Raw genomic sequence first — 14,667 nt, forward strand, 5'->3', positions numbered from 1 at the left:
CTTCCAAGTGCTGGCACTGTAGGTGTATGCCATTGTGCCTCAGTTCTGAGTGGAGTCTGTAGACCGTCTGCGCTGAGAAGACATGGGGTGATAAATAGCCTCAGAACTTCTGTGCTCATTTTCAGGGAATCTATGGTTATTCTTCCAAGTAATCATTGCTTTAGTGGTAGAAAGGTAAGCATTTAACCCATTTTTGACGGAAAGGTAGGCTCAAATCTAGAAATTTGAGAGTGAAGTGTACTTGCCCCAGTGGTGGAGAAGTCAGGGAGAGTCCCTGTGCTGAGTCTGCAGCCCAAAGTGTGTGTAGACATCGGGCATAGTGATGGCTGTTGAATGGCCTCTGAGTGCCTGAAGCCTCATGTTTGTACATGAGGGAATTATCTGGCTAGAGATTCTCAAATCAGACTGACAGCCCAGAGTGGTGATCACCTGCAGTGCTGGCCACTGTCAGCTACTCCAACTATGGGGCAGCTGCATCTCCATAGCTGCTCCCTGCTTCCTTTAACTAACCTCAACTTTTTTTTTTTAAAATAGGGTCTCACTTTGTAGCTCAGACTGGCCTCAGACTGGCAGTCCTCAGGTGCACAAGCTTAACAGCTAGCTCTTGAAATAGCACAGAAACCTTTCTTTCCTTCTCTTTTGTGGCACTGGGAATTGAACCCAAGGGCATATGCCTAGTAGCAAACCCCTTGATCACTGAACTATATCCACATCACTTTTTGTATTTTATGTTCTCACTAGGTTGCCAGGCTGGTGCTGATCTTGGTCTTGAAACTGAACTTGAAATTCTCCTCCCTTAGCCTTCCAAGCACTTGAGATTCCAAGACTGTGCCACCAGACCAGTGAAACTCTTTCAATCTTGGTGTGTACGTGTGTTTGTGTGTGTGTTCATGTGTGTGCACATGGAGGCCAGAAGTTGACATTCGGTCTCTTCTTCAATCCTCTTCACCTTCTTTCTGCGGCAGGTCTCTCGTTGATCTAGACAAGCTGCCCCATATGCCCCAGGGATCCGAGTGTCTCTGCCGCCCTGTTCTGAGGTTGCGGATGAGTGCTGCCATGAGCAGCAAGCACTGTGCCCACTGACAGTCCTTTCCTGCCATCCGCAAACCTCTTCTTTTACTCTCCAGTCTAGCGCTAGGGTATCCTGTCAGCCCTAGGCCTTCTCAGCCAATTCTGGCCTTTCATGGCTGATAATGCTTACAAGGAAAGAGCTTTTTGTGATAACAGACTACCAATTCCACCACTTTGTGGAACTGAGCAGTGCATTAACCACCACTAGGTTTTGAGGGGGTCTGGGGAAGTGTGCTCCGCCGCAGACTCTGACCCTGAGCAGCAGCAGCCCTCCTTCTTTCTGCATTGATGTCACATTCTTCCCTTCTTACCCATATCTACCTACCACCTGCCATGTGGTCAGAGGAAAGTTTCCTCTCCTTTATACCATCCAAAGCTTCTGTCAGTTCAACCTGGGAATCCCTAGTTATCTGGTCACTTTCTGTTTTTCATTGTCTCAGTTCTCAGATCAGTATTTTTAGACACCCTTAGAATCCTGTCAGGTTCAGATGGGTTTAGCTGCTGCCAATTAGTGGACTGGACACTACACACCTTCCTTCCCAGCTTTTGGAATCTTGCTGGGTTCCTTCCTTCTCTCTCTTTCCCTTGCTCACTCCTTTCTCTCTTCTTTTTGAGGCAAGGTTGCTATCACTTTCTTTTCTTTCCTTCCTTCCTTTCTTCTTCTTCTTTTTTTTTTTTTTAATGTGTTTCGAGACAGGGTTTCTCTGTGTAGCCTTGGTTGTCCTGGACTTGCTTTGTAGACCAGACTAGCCTCAAACTCACAAAGCTCTGCCTGCCTCTGCCTCCCTGAGTGCTGGGATTACAGGCGTGCACCACTGCACCTGGCTCTTTAATTGAATTAAAAAAAAAAAAAAGATTTATTTATTGCATATGAGTACTTCAGAGAAGAGGGCAACAGATCTCATTATAGATGGTTATGAGCCACCATGTGGTTGCTGGGAATTAAACTCAGGACCTCTTAAGAGCAGGTGGCGCTCTTAACCACTGAGCCATCTCTCCAACCCCTTTAATTGAATTTTTAAGGTTAGAAATTATTTCTAGCTAGGTGGTGGTGGGACACCTTTTATCTCAGCTCTGGAGGCAGAGACAGGTGGATCTCAGTGAGTTTGACGCCAGCCTAGTCTATAGAGCGAGTTCCAGGACAGTCCAGGCTACACAGAGAAACCTTTTTCCAACAAAACGAACAAAAATAAATTATTTATCACTTATAAAGTTCAGAATAATGAATATTCCATTAGATACTAACTTCTCTTTCTTTTTTTGTTTTTTTGAGACAAGGTTTCTCTGCGTAGCCTTGGCTATCCAGGACTTACTTTGTAGACCAGGCTGGCCTTGAAGTCACAGAACTCTGCCTTCTGCTTCCCACGTGTTATTTATTTATTTATTTTTATTTTTTGAGGTAGGGTTTCCTTGTGTAGTCTTGGCTGGAATGCTGGGGCTTTCTTCTACTTCTTGTTCAACTAGGGTTTCTTGAAGTGTGACTCAGGACCATTTTGTACTTCACTACAGCGTCAGAGCATATATATCTTCCAGACTTTCCTAGAAACAGATACTGCTATTAGTTGTTGTAATTCTCTATTATACCTTTTTTTTTTTTTTTGAGAAAAAAAGCGATCTTATTTTATTTGGTGTGTGCGTGGTGCGTGCATGGGTGCTTGATCTTGGCTGTCTTCCTTTATTTCTCTCTACCTATTTTCCCTCACTATATCACCCTGGCTGGCCCCACCTCCACTAGGTGCTGGGATTAAAGGCATTTGCTAGCATGTTTGGCTCTACCTTATTTTTGAGACAAGGGTCTCACTGAACTTGGAACCAAATGGTTGGCTAGAGTGGCTGGCCAGTGACCGGCAGGCTCCAGTCTCCACCTCCCAGCACTGGGATTACAAGGGTGCACAGCCAGATCTTGCTTTTTCATGGGGTGCTTTACGCGCTAAAACAGGGTCCAGGGAGATGGCTTAGTGAGTTAATTACTTACTACATAAGTATAAGGACGTGAGTGCAAATCCCCAGCACTCATAGCAATTGGGGGTGGCAGTGTGGCTCAGTAGGGCAAAGCTGTTTGCCATTAAGCTTGACCACTTGAGTTGGATCCCATGACCCACATGGTGGAAAGAGAAAACTGACTCCTGCAAGTTGCTCTCTGACCTCTACCTGCATGCTGTGCATATGCACGCACATATAGACACCCACTAAATAAATGTAATTTAAAAGTTAAAAAATAAAATTAGGAATGGCTAAGAGAATCTAGTCTTAGACGGCGATGTAATGCGGTGTGCCCTGTGATGCTTTTGCTGTAGTTTGGTTGTCATGGTCTACGGAAAGACCAGGAGTGCTATGAACCATTCTGTAGTGCATGGAGCAGCTTCCACCCCTACCCAGCTGGATCATTACCTGTCAGTAGTACTAAGATTTGGGAACCCTTCTAAAAAGGAGACTGTTATTTCACCCTTTATAGTTGAAGTTTTTCTATCTATTTGATGACAATAGTTTACTTTCATATTGTCTTTTGGCCTTGGTGATCTTTACTGTTGTGCTTGTTTTCTTTGTACTTTTTACTTTATCATCTTCTTCCTTCTACTTTTGGATTTATTTTGGCCTTTATACAACTTTTTTAGTGGTGCTTGTGATTAAACCCAAGGCTTCATGAATACTGGCAAGTGCTCGGCCACTGGGCTTCATCCCTAGTCATCACCTGCCTTTGAGACAGGTTTACTCTGTTAACTGGGGAGCTGCCTCCAGTTTGTTATGTAGTCCAGCTGGCCTGGAGCTGGCGGTGATCCTCCCTTTTCAGCCCTCTGGTGCTGGGATTACAGATATGTAGTACCTCACTCAATTCTTCTTTAAAAAAAAAAATACTGTGTGTGTTTCCCTTGCAGGTGCATGTGGAACCATAAGTTGCTTCTTGGCCTTATTTTTGTTTTTGTTTTTGTTTTGAGACAGAGTTTCTTTGTGTAGCGTTAGCTGTCCTGGACTTGCTTTGTGGATCAGGCTGGCCTCGAGATATCCGTCTGCCTCTGCCTGCCCAAGTGCTGGCATTACAGGCGTGCACCACCACACCAGGCTTTACCTTATTTATTTTATTTTATTTGGTTTTTTGAGACAAGATTTTTTTGTGTGTATCCCTGGCTGTCTTGGACTCACTTTATAGACCAGGCTGGCTTCGAATTCACAGGGATCCACCTGCCTCTGCCTTCCAAGTGCTAGGATTAAAGGCGTGCGCCACTCCGTCCAGCCTTACCTTATTTATTTTTTATATTTTGAAAACTCCTGGACTTGTCTTGATGTGGCCTCACTGGCTGGGCTGTGAGCCCCTGACACCTGCCTCATTCTGTCTTCCCTGTCAGTAGACTCCCGGAGGTGCGGCTGTCAGGAGAGATGGCTCAGTGGTTAGGGCCATTGTCTGCCCTTTCAGAGGACCTGAGCTTGGTTCCCAGCTCCCACGTGGCAAGCAGCTCACAGCTCTCCTGTAACTCTAGTCCCTGTGGAATCTTTAATTACCCCTCTCCTGGCATCTACAGGGACTGTGCATGTGTGTGTGTGTGTGTGTGTGTGTGTGTGTGTGTGTGTGTGTGTGTGTATTCTCATATGTATACATACACACACGAAAAACTTGTATGTTCATAAAATGGAAAAAAAAATCAGAATCCCCATGCATTTTTTTTTGGAGGGTCGGGTGGTTTTTCAGCATAGGGTTTCTCTGTGTAGCCTTGGCTGTCCTTGATTCACTTTGTGTACTGGGCTGGCCTCAAACTCACAGAGATCCATCCTCCTGTCTCTGCCTCCCTGAATACTGGGATTACAAGCGTGCACCACCACGGCCAGCTCATTTAGTATTTTGTTAGGATCCACTTAGCAGAAAATTCTGAGAGGCCTTAGATGCATCACTTTAGAGCATTTTATTATTATTCTGGATTTTGGGGGAAGTGGGGTACTAGATGTTGAGCTCAGGGTTGTGGGAATGCTAGGCAAGTAGTTCTACCAGCTAAGATGTATCTTCAGCCTTTTGTTTTATTCTTATCTGTTTTACATGGCACATCACGGTACTGGAATTGTGTCGCAGATACAGCATACTTAGTCCCTTCTGAGAGCTGCCTCATAGCCAAAAAGGTGAGGCTTTGCTTTTGGCCTGAGGCTGAACCACTTCATCTAACTACTGAGTAGGGAAAGCTGGTTTCCTCCATCTCTGGGCTTCTGGCCCTCTTGAGGAAGTCTGCTCTTTGCGTTTCCTTTGGCTCCTTTCTATTTGTTCTCTTTGAAATGTGAAGTATCAGGGATGAAGTGTTCTAGGCAGAGAATCAAGGAAAGGCCTCAGGAATAAAACTTGATTTAGAACCAGTAACAATGAGGCCATTGTGGCTAGAGTACAGTGAGATAGTTACAAATCAAAGGACAGAGTAGTCTGGGGTAAGATAGGCAAGGTGTTCTAATTTGCTTCTCTGTTGCTGTGATAAAACAAACATCAGGACCAAAAGCAACCTAAAGGGCTTACGCATCTACATCCTAGTCATCATAGCCCATCACTGAGGGACGGCAGGACAGGAGCTTGGTGCAGAAACCACAGAGGAATGCTGCTTCTTCCCAGACTCATGCTCAGCTACGTTTCTTATACAGCCCAGGCCCACCTGCCTAGGGATAGGCCCACTTATATTAATGATCAAGAAAATGTCCTGTAAGCATGTCCACAGGCTGATGAACTATCGGAGGCAATTTCTCAGCTGAGGGTCTTTCTTCCTAGGTGGATCAAGTTAGGATCTAAGATTAGCCATCACACAAGAGGTGTGAAGATGGAAAGCTAGAATCCTTGATTAAGCCATTCTCTCTTTCTCCCCCTGTGTGTGTGTGTGTGTGTGTGTGTGTGTGTGTACAGTTGTGCTACAGGTATATGTGGAGGTCAGAAGACTACCTGTAAGACTTGATTCTCTTTCTGTTGTGTGGGTCCCAGGGATTGAATTCAGGTATTAAGGTTTGGCAGCAAGCACCTGTACCAGTTGAGCCATCTTGCCAGTTCCCACAGTTTGTTTGGTCTCATGGGTTAGTGATTTCAGACTCTTACTGAATTCTCACCATGTCAATAAATAGCCACAGTCTGCAGGAAAAGTCATGTTCTTCAAGTAGCTGAAAGCAGAAAAGTGCAGAAGCCCTCAAGAGTTTTAACCAGAATCAGAATGAGTGGGTTTGGTTTTATAAAGAATTACATGTAATCCCAGTACTAAGGAGGTTGAGATGCAAGAATTCTGAGGCCAGCCTGGCTAGATAGTAACACCCTGTGAACTCCTAGCTCTTCTAGCCCAAGGGGCAGACATAGGAAGAATTACTCCTAAGAAGGCTAGGCATGTGTATCAGCAGTCAGGTGTTTGCCTACATGTGCAGAAGGCCCCCGGCTCAGTTCCCAGCACCACTAACCAGAGCAAAGGTGCTGATAGGGAATAGCAGCTCATGCATGCAGTCCAGAATTTCAGAGGCTAAAGAGTGAGGACTGGTGTTACAGTAATTTGTATCCGTTCGGCCTACAAAGCCACTAAGTGACACAGGGAGAAAGAAATGTACTTTAAAGCTGCCAGCACTTCGCCGGGCAGAGTCTGAACTGATTCTAATCTACTCGTAAACTAAACATACTACTCTAAACCTTATAACATACACATATTCCAAGCACTGCCACTATGACCCCTGGGCTGGTCCTTGTCAAGTCTCCACTGTTCTCCTCCAACCGTCAAAAAACCCCCCTTTTCTCTCCAACCCTCAAACTTTCTCCTTTCCTCCAGGAAGTCCCACCTTTCATTTCCTGTCCTTCTGCCCAGCTGATTGGCTAAACAGCGCTTTATTGACGGTTGATACATTCACTCAGCATTCCTCCACAATTCCCCCTTTTAGTCTAATAAAACAAAAACCCTTTTACCTATACATTTATATCATTACACCAATATAATTTCTCACAAGCATTATACAATTCCCAAACTATAAATACCTGAGGTGTGCAGGATGCACAAGCATTATGCAGTCAAGACTAGTGCTGTAGTTTGAATTCATGTACACCTAGACTGACTTAAGTCAGTAGTCTGCTTTTCATCCAGGTCTGTTTTATTTTGACCTCTTTCAAAGAGGAAGTATAATATCACCATTACCAGAGAACATACAGTCATTATTTAATTGAAGTCAAAACAAGGTTGTATCTTTCTTAATGTCCTTCTCTAGGCTCTGTGGCACCTGATGAATAGGTTAAGCCGCTACCTGTCTCCCGAGGAAATGTACCCCGTTTTAGAGACAAGCCAGTTGCCCTGGGGGGGGGGGCGGCATTAAACCTTATATAAACTTATGTATACCCTAGGCATTAGTACCTAGGTTTACACAATTACATATTTTCTTTTTAAACTTTAAAGCTGCCAGCACTTCGTCAGGCAGAATTTGAACTGATTCTAATCTACTAGTAAACTAATCAAACTACTCTAAACCTTATAACATACGTATATTCCAAGCACTTGCCACTATGACCCGTGGGCTGGTCCTCATCAAGTCCCCACTGTCCTCCTCCAACTGTCAAAAAACCTCCTTGTTCCAACCCTCAAACTTCCTCTCCCCTCCAGGAAGTCCCGCCTCTCACTTCCTGTCCTTCTGTCAGCTGATTGGCTAAACAGCGCTTAATTAATGGTTGATACATTGACTCAGCATCCCTCCACAGACTGGCATGAGTTTAAAGCCAGTGTGGTCAATGTAGTGAGACCCTGTTTCGAAAAACAACATACAAGAAAAGGGCTATGTATGAGCTCAGTGGTAGGCTGTTTGGCACGCACATGGTCTTGGACTCACTCAGTCGTTAGGATTGCCACCCCCAAAAGTCCTTTAAAAAGGGTTGGAAAGTTGGCTTCGAGGTTGGAAGCACTACTTGTTCTTGCAGAGGATGGGCTTGATTCCCAGCACCACATGGCATGTCACACCTGTCTGCAACTCCAGTTCCAGGTGGTCTGATGCCCTCTTCTGACCTCCTATGGCAGCAGGCAAGCACATGGTGCACATGCATATGTGAAAGCAAGATATTCATGATACAAAAGAAATCTAAAAGTTTATTTTAAAAAGTTTTCAAACAAAACTGCACCTGGAAGAAGAGGGGGGGAGAGAGAGAGAGAAAGAGAGAGAAAAGAGAGAGAGAGAAGAAAGAGAGAGAAGAGAGAGAGAGAGAAGAGAGAGTATTATTTTTCCTCTCTCTCTCTCTCTCTCTCTCTTTTTTTTTTTTTTCTTTAAAGGCAGATTTCTTGTAGCCAGGCTGTTCTCTGGCTGTGTAGTTAAGGTTGGCCTTGAACTCCTGAAATTTTTTATTTTCCTCCACACCCCCCCTGCGCCCCCCCGCCGAGAAAAGCTTTCTCTGTGTAGCCTTGGCTGTCCTAGAACTCCTCTGTAGATCAGGCTGGCCTAGAACTCATAGAGATGCCCCCCTGCCTCTGCCTCCCTGAGTGCTGGGATGAAAGGCGTGCACCATCACCGCCCGGGGAACTCCTGAACTCTTCATCCTTTGGCCTAAGCTTCTCTTGTGCTAAAACTATAGATCTGTAACACACACCTGCCACCCCCTGAAATAAAGCTGCTATAAGGAGCTGTGCAAGCTTCTTATGACTTGGGCTTTCCTCTCACTTAGGTAATGAATTCTGAGCTGGGGGTGCACCTTAATACTTGCATAACAATCAGTTTGTTTCCCAGCACCACCCCGTCCTCCTCTCCCATTCCCCCACAAATAATGCATTGGATCTGCTACCTCTGCTGTCTACTGTCCAAGTCACGGGGGAACTGGAGTAGAATAAAATGAGACTAGAACCTCGTAGTGTTTTATTAGAAACTGCATTTCAATCACTAAACATTAATTGCACATGCTAGCAGGATTCATTGTGATGGTGCCAAAGGTGTGCACTGACCATGCCCACCTGTTCCTCCTCCTCCTCCTCTTCCTCCTCACCCTTTAGTTTTTTGAGACAAGATCTTGCTATGTGGCCTAGGTTGGCCTTAAACTCACTATATAGTACAAATCGACCTTGAACTCACTCTGAAGTAAATGCTAGCCTTGAACTTGAGATCTTTCCTTCTTAGCTTTCCAAGTACCAAATTCATCCTTTACTTTTTTCTGTCTTTGCCTCTTTTTTCTTTTTTGAAATTAAAGTAATATAATTTTATCATCTTCCTTTTCCTTCTTTCCAGCTTTTTCCCCATATACCACCTTGCTTTTTCTTAAATTCACGGCCTTCGTTTCTTTGTTGATATTGTGTATGTGCAAGCAAATTACTAAATATATAAATACAACTGTCTCAGTCTGTATACTGATATATATTTTTATATATATTTATATATTTGTTTTTTTATTTGAGATAGGCATTCTTTGTTTATCCCTGGCTATCCTGGAACTCACTCTGTAGACCAGCTGGCCTCAAACTCAGAGATACTTCTGGGATCAAAGGTGTGCACCACCACTGCAGGGCATGAGATATATATATGTATAGTGTGTGTTTAGTGCTGACCATTTGGTACTAGATAACCAATCAGTATGCTTTTCCCCAAGGAAGACTGTTTATCTCACTCTCAGCATTCCTCAGACGTCTGTAGTTCTTTATCTAAGGCTATGTGCAAACCTCCCCCCCCCCATTAGCATGTTTATTGGTATCATCCTTGTTCAAGTCTTGTTATAGAGCTTTTCTGAGATTCCTAGTAGATGGAAGCTCACAGCAAATTTCCTGTTCCTGTAGCTCTTACAATCTTTGTGTTCCTCATTCTCTGGTTCCTGAGCCTTAGGTGTAGGGGTGGTATTTTAGATGTATCCATTGGAGTAGGGCACCACACGTCATTTATTATCTGTATTTTTATGGCTGTGGTTCTCTGTTAATAATCTCCATCTGTTACAAGGAGACATTTCTTTGTTGAAGGCTGAGATCTATATTTATCTGTGGGTATAAGGATAAATCTTCAGAATGTAGTTGAGATTTTTGCTGGTTTTGTAAAGTGGTTATTGTAGGCTTCCTCTGAGATCCATGGCTTTACACACCCTGCCTGGTAGCTGGCTAGGTGTCTAGTTTCAGGCATGATTTCCCTCTTGTTGAATGGACAGTTCCACTCTTGTACCTTAGTGTTATAGCACCATGCTGGTCATTGTTTTAATTCAAAGATGTCCTAGCTGGGTAGGACTATTGGTTACTTCTGGTATCTTGAAAGGGAGTCACCAGGGTCGGAACTAGCTACTGTCCCCTCCGTCCTATGTCTGAAGTTCATGGTGTCTTCAGCAATAGGGACTTGCTTTCAACCTCTGGGAGGTATCCAAGGGGAACAGCAATAGCCTATGTTTTGTGAATCTCTTGGGTAACCCTGACCAACAGCTCAATAGGGGGCTTCTCACACCCCATGTTGGGCATTTGTTAGTACTCTGTGGCTCTTGTGGGGAATGTTGCTGGGAAACTTTCATTTAAACTCACATCTGCCTTCCTCTTAACCCTAGCCTTCCTGTGAAATGAAGCATTTCCACTCAGAATAAGGTACTCCTACCTAGTCTACAGATCCCTGCAGACTTTGTCGTATACAATATTTGAGATTCAGTTCTTGTAGACAGATACCTAATAGTTTAAGTCTGTGAAGATTCAAAGTTGCTTAAAAACCCCAGTGACTGTCCATCTTAAGTAATGACAGGTCTCAGAGGGAACAGGGGACATCAGGAGAGGAGTATGGTATATAAGAACAGCAGGGAGCACTCACCAGGCACAGGCAGGCCGACCTCCTAGGCCAGCCTGGCCTACAGCGCTAGTTCCAGGGCTGCCAGGGCCACTCAGACAAACCTTGTCTCACCAACTCTTTCCATAGTCGCCCCTCCCCAACAAAGAAAGAATAGCAGGGAAAAGGATACATTCTTTCAATTATTCAGTAATATCTGTGGAGCCTCTGCTCTTTGTTAGGCATTGTCATGGGCATTGGGAATACAGAGAGGACCAAAAAATGCTTCTTCCCATGGGAGTCTCACTTTTGTAAGGCGGACATTTATAGCAAATACATAGATATGTCTTTTTAAAATTAGTTATTGTTTGAGATTTGTAGTCCTGGCTGGCTTGGTACTTACTGTGCAGCCCAGACTGGCCTCAACTCGTAGCAGTCCTCTAGTGTCAGCCTTCCAAGTGCTGAGATTACAGTGTGTACATCATACCTGGTTTATAAATAGTATGTCAAAATATTTCTTTTTTTCTTCTTTTCTTTTTTTGGTTTTTCAAGACAGGGTGCCTCTGTGTAGCTTTGGCTGTCCTGGACTCACTTTGTAGACCAGGCCAGCCTCGAACTCACAGTGATCCACCTGCCTCTGCCTCCCTGAGTGCTGGGATTACAGGTGTGTGCCACCAGGCCTGGCTTGTCAAAAGATTTCTAAGTGCTATAAAGAAACTCAGCTGGGGGCATGGTGGCACACACCTGTAATCCCAGCACTCGGGGAGGCAGAGGCAGGTAGATCACTGTGAGTTCGAGGCTGGCCTGGTCTACAAAGTGAGTCCAGGACAGCCAAGGCTACACAAAGAAACCCTGTTTCGGGGATGTGGGGGTGGGAAGGGAAACAGAAACTAGATAAAAATCTGAGTGAAATATGAGTGTTAGAACTGCTTTATGTGGGGTGTAAAAAAAGGAAAACACCAAAACAAGATAGCCCACAACCAAAAACCTTTCTTGAGTAGATAAGTTTTGAGTTGAGATCTGAACAGTTAAGGGTTTGCTAGGAAATGGCCCAGTGGAAAGAGCAATCCAGTCAGATAGTAAAAGATACTGGAGATTTTCGGCAGAGCAGCAACAAGATCTCGCTTCAGTCTTAAAAGACCCTTCTGGCTTCTATGTACAGAATTAGCTCCAAGGAGGGATCAAAGCAGAGAACAGTCACAAACACTTCACTAAAATCCAGGTAGAAGGTGGTGATGGTGGCTTGGCAGAGGTGACGAAAGTAGATTTTAGTACATTTTTAAGAACGAGCAAATTATTTTCTTTAAGATTTGTTTAAATTTATTTTATATGTGTGGGTATTATACCTGCGTGGTATGTCATGTACCTCGTTCATGCCTGGTGCCCTGGGACATCAGATCCTCCAAAACTAGAGCCACAGACTATTTTGCACTGCCAAGTGTGTGCTGGGAATCAAACACAGGCCCTCAGGAAGAGCAGCCAGTGTAGGACTCCACTGTGAGGTCCACGTCTGGTCTTTCTGGATGGCCTCTGAACTCAGTATGAGAAGATGGACTCCCTTTCTCAGTGGAGTCCCCTCTTCTCCTGATCTGGGGAACCCTATATCCCCAAGGAGCATCACAAAGCCCTCAGGGACCCTTTCCTGATAAGAAACCCATTCAGCAAGCACCTGAGCATTCCTGGAGATACCCACTATGAGCTAATAAGATGTCTTAGTGTCGAACCTGGTGCCCCATATTTGGCCATGTCCCCTTGATGGGGAGGCCCGATGGCACTTGGAGGAAGGATAGCAGACTACCAAGAAGAGACTTGATAGCCTAGCATCATATTCAGGAGGAGGAGGTCCCCCCCAGTCACAGTCATAGGGAAGGGGAATGGGGTGAAAGTGGGAGGGAGGGAGGAATGGGAGGATGCACGGGATGGGATAGCAATTGAAGTGTAATATGAATTATTTTATTTTTCAATAAAAATGTGTAAAAAACAAAACAAAAACAAACAAACAAAAGATGTCTTGGTGTCTTGGCTTTCCATCAGTGATCTTTATACCTAGAGATTTTCCCTCACCCATGGATAATTAAGTACTGGTTTTCCTTCTTATGATAGGACTGTTTTGTTACATATAGATTAAGGATCTCACTGGCACCCTAGTCCCAGCAAATCAGACACATTCACCTTTGAACTCCTCCCCACTGCCCAAGGTTTATAAATCCCTGATTAACAAAAAACTAAGGCTTGCTCTCTCTTTCACTCCATTCCTCTATCATGACCATCTGAGACTCATTTATTCTGGGGAAGAATCACCACCAGATGCCCAGGGCTTGACTGCTTGGCAGCCACTGAAGCCCCTTCGTCAGAGATCAGTGCTGACGCAGGAGAAGCACTCGGGCCTGCAAATCTTACCAGGCTTGCCTTCTGGCCGGTTTTGGGTATCTTCCCATTTCCTCTGTTGTGCTTAGCACAGCAGCTCAGAAAAGGAGCTGTAACACTTTTGCTATCATCACTGGCATTTGGAACTACAGAGTTTCCACTGCTGTCTGATACCAGCAATCTCATTTTAAAAGAGCTCTCTGCACTACCCAGTGGAAAACTCATTTCCACCTCCTCTGGTGAGACCAGGAACCTCACCTAGCACACTGGCCTGAGCCCTCCTTCTAAGCTGCTCCTGAGAGAGAAACTGGACCTTTGATCTCGAGGTCTCTCTATTCCTGTGCTGTAGCAAACAGCACCTGGACCAGCCTGCAGGCTGTGGAACCCGGGCTACTGCCAGACAAGGAACAACAAGCCAGTGCTCTTAATGTCTGAGCCCTTTCCTGCCTGGGTTTTCTTCCTCCTTTCCTCCTTCTCTCTCACCACCCCCCTCCCCCCCCAGCTAAATCCAATTATTGTAGATTTTGTGACAGAAATTAAGATGAATTATTTCAAGGCCAGCCTGGTCTATAAAGTGAGTCCTGTTAAAGAAGAGAGTCTTAGCCAGGCATGGTCGTGCACATCTTTAATCCCAGAACTCTGGAGGCCAGCTTGGTCTACAAAGTGAGTTCAGGACAGCCAAGACTATACAGAGAAACCCTGTCTTAGAGAGAGAGGGAGGGGAGGGAGTGAGTGTGTGTGTGTGTGTGTGTGTGTGTGTGTGTGTGTGTGTGTGTCTGTCTGTCTGTCTGTCTGTCTGTCTGTCTGTCTGTCTGTCGTCAAAAAGGCATCAGATTCCCCTGGAGCTGGAGTTAGGCACAGTTATCATCCACCATGTCAATGCCCTTCCTTTGGAAGAGCAGCAGTTCTCTTGACCATCAAACCATCTTTCAGCCTTGCTTCCACCTTTTAAAGTCAGGGTCTAATTTGTAGTCTTGCTATCCTAGAACTCACTGTATATTTAGCCTAAACTGGCAAACTGGCCCTGAGCAGTCTTCCTGCTTTGACCTCTGATGTGCTGAGATTACCCTTAATGCCGAGATAAATAGATTCAGGGCATGATAACAGGTGGATGGGAATTGGAGACCCTCAAAACAACTCTGTGTGTCTGTGTGTGTGTGTGTGTGTGTGTGTGTGTGTGTGTGTGTGTGTGTGTGTGTGTGTGTGTTAGTGAGGATTGAACCTAGGGCATTTTTGATGCTAGGCAAGAACTTTACCACTGAGCTACATCCCTAGTACTCTTCTTACTTAAAAAAAATATTATTTTTCCTTTTTTTCTCCCCGACTCCCCCTACTTCCACCTCTCAAGATCTCACCCTAACAGTCCAGGAGGCCTTGAACTTCCCATCCTCCTGCCTTAGCTTTGAGTAACTAGGAGGACAGGCCTGTGCCACAAAGTACCAACTAAGAAGAGACAACTGAGACGTGTTGTTATATAAAGGCACAGATAAGCAAGGCAGTGGTGAAGGGAGAGTTAAGATCAATAGATTTTATTTTTAAAGATTTATTTATTGT

General features: G+C 44.8%; 1 protein-coding gene across 1 annotated transcript in view; it reads left to right on the forward strand.

The window, feature by feature from the left end:
- Nucleotides 1-14,667, forward strand: part of RAD54L2 (RAD54 like 2) — a 93,531-nt gene that overhangs the window by 29,061 nt on the left and 49,803 nt on the right. The window lies entirely within an intron of this gene.

This window comes from Acomys minous (assembly GCF_964271855.1).
Source record: "Acomys minous genome assembly, chromosome: 13".
In the NCBI taxonomy this organism is placed as follows: domain Eukaryota; kingdom Metazoa; phylum Chordata; class Mammalia; order Rodentia; family Muridae; genus Acomys; species Acomys minous.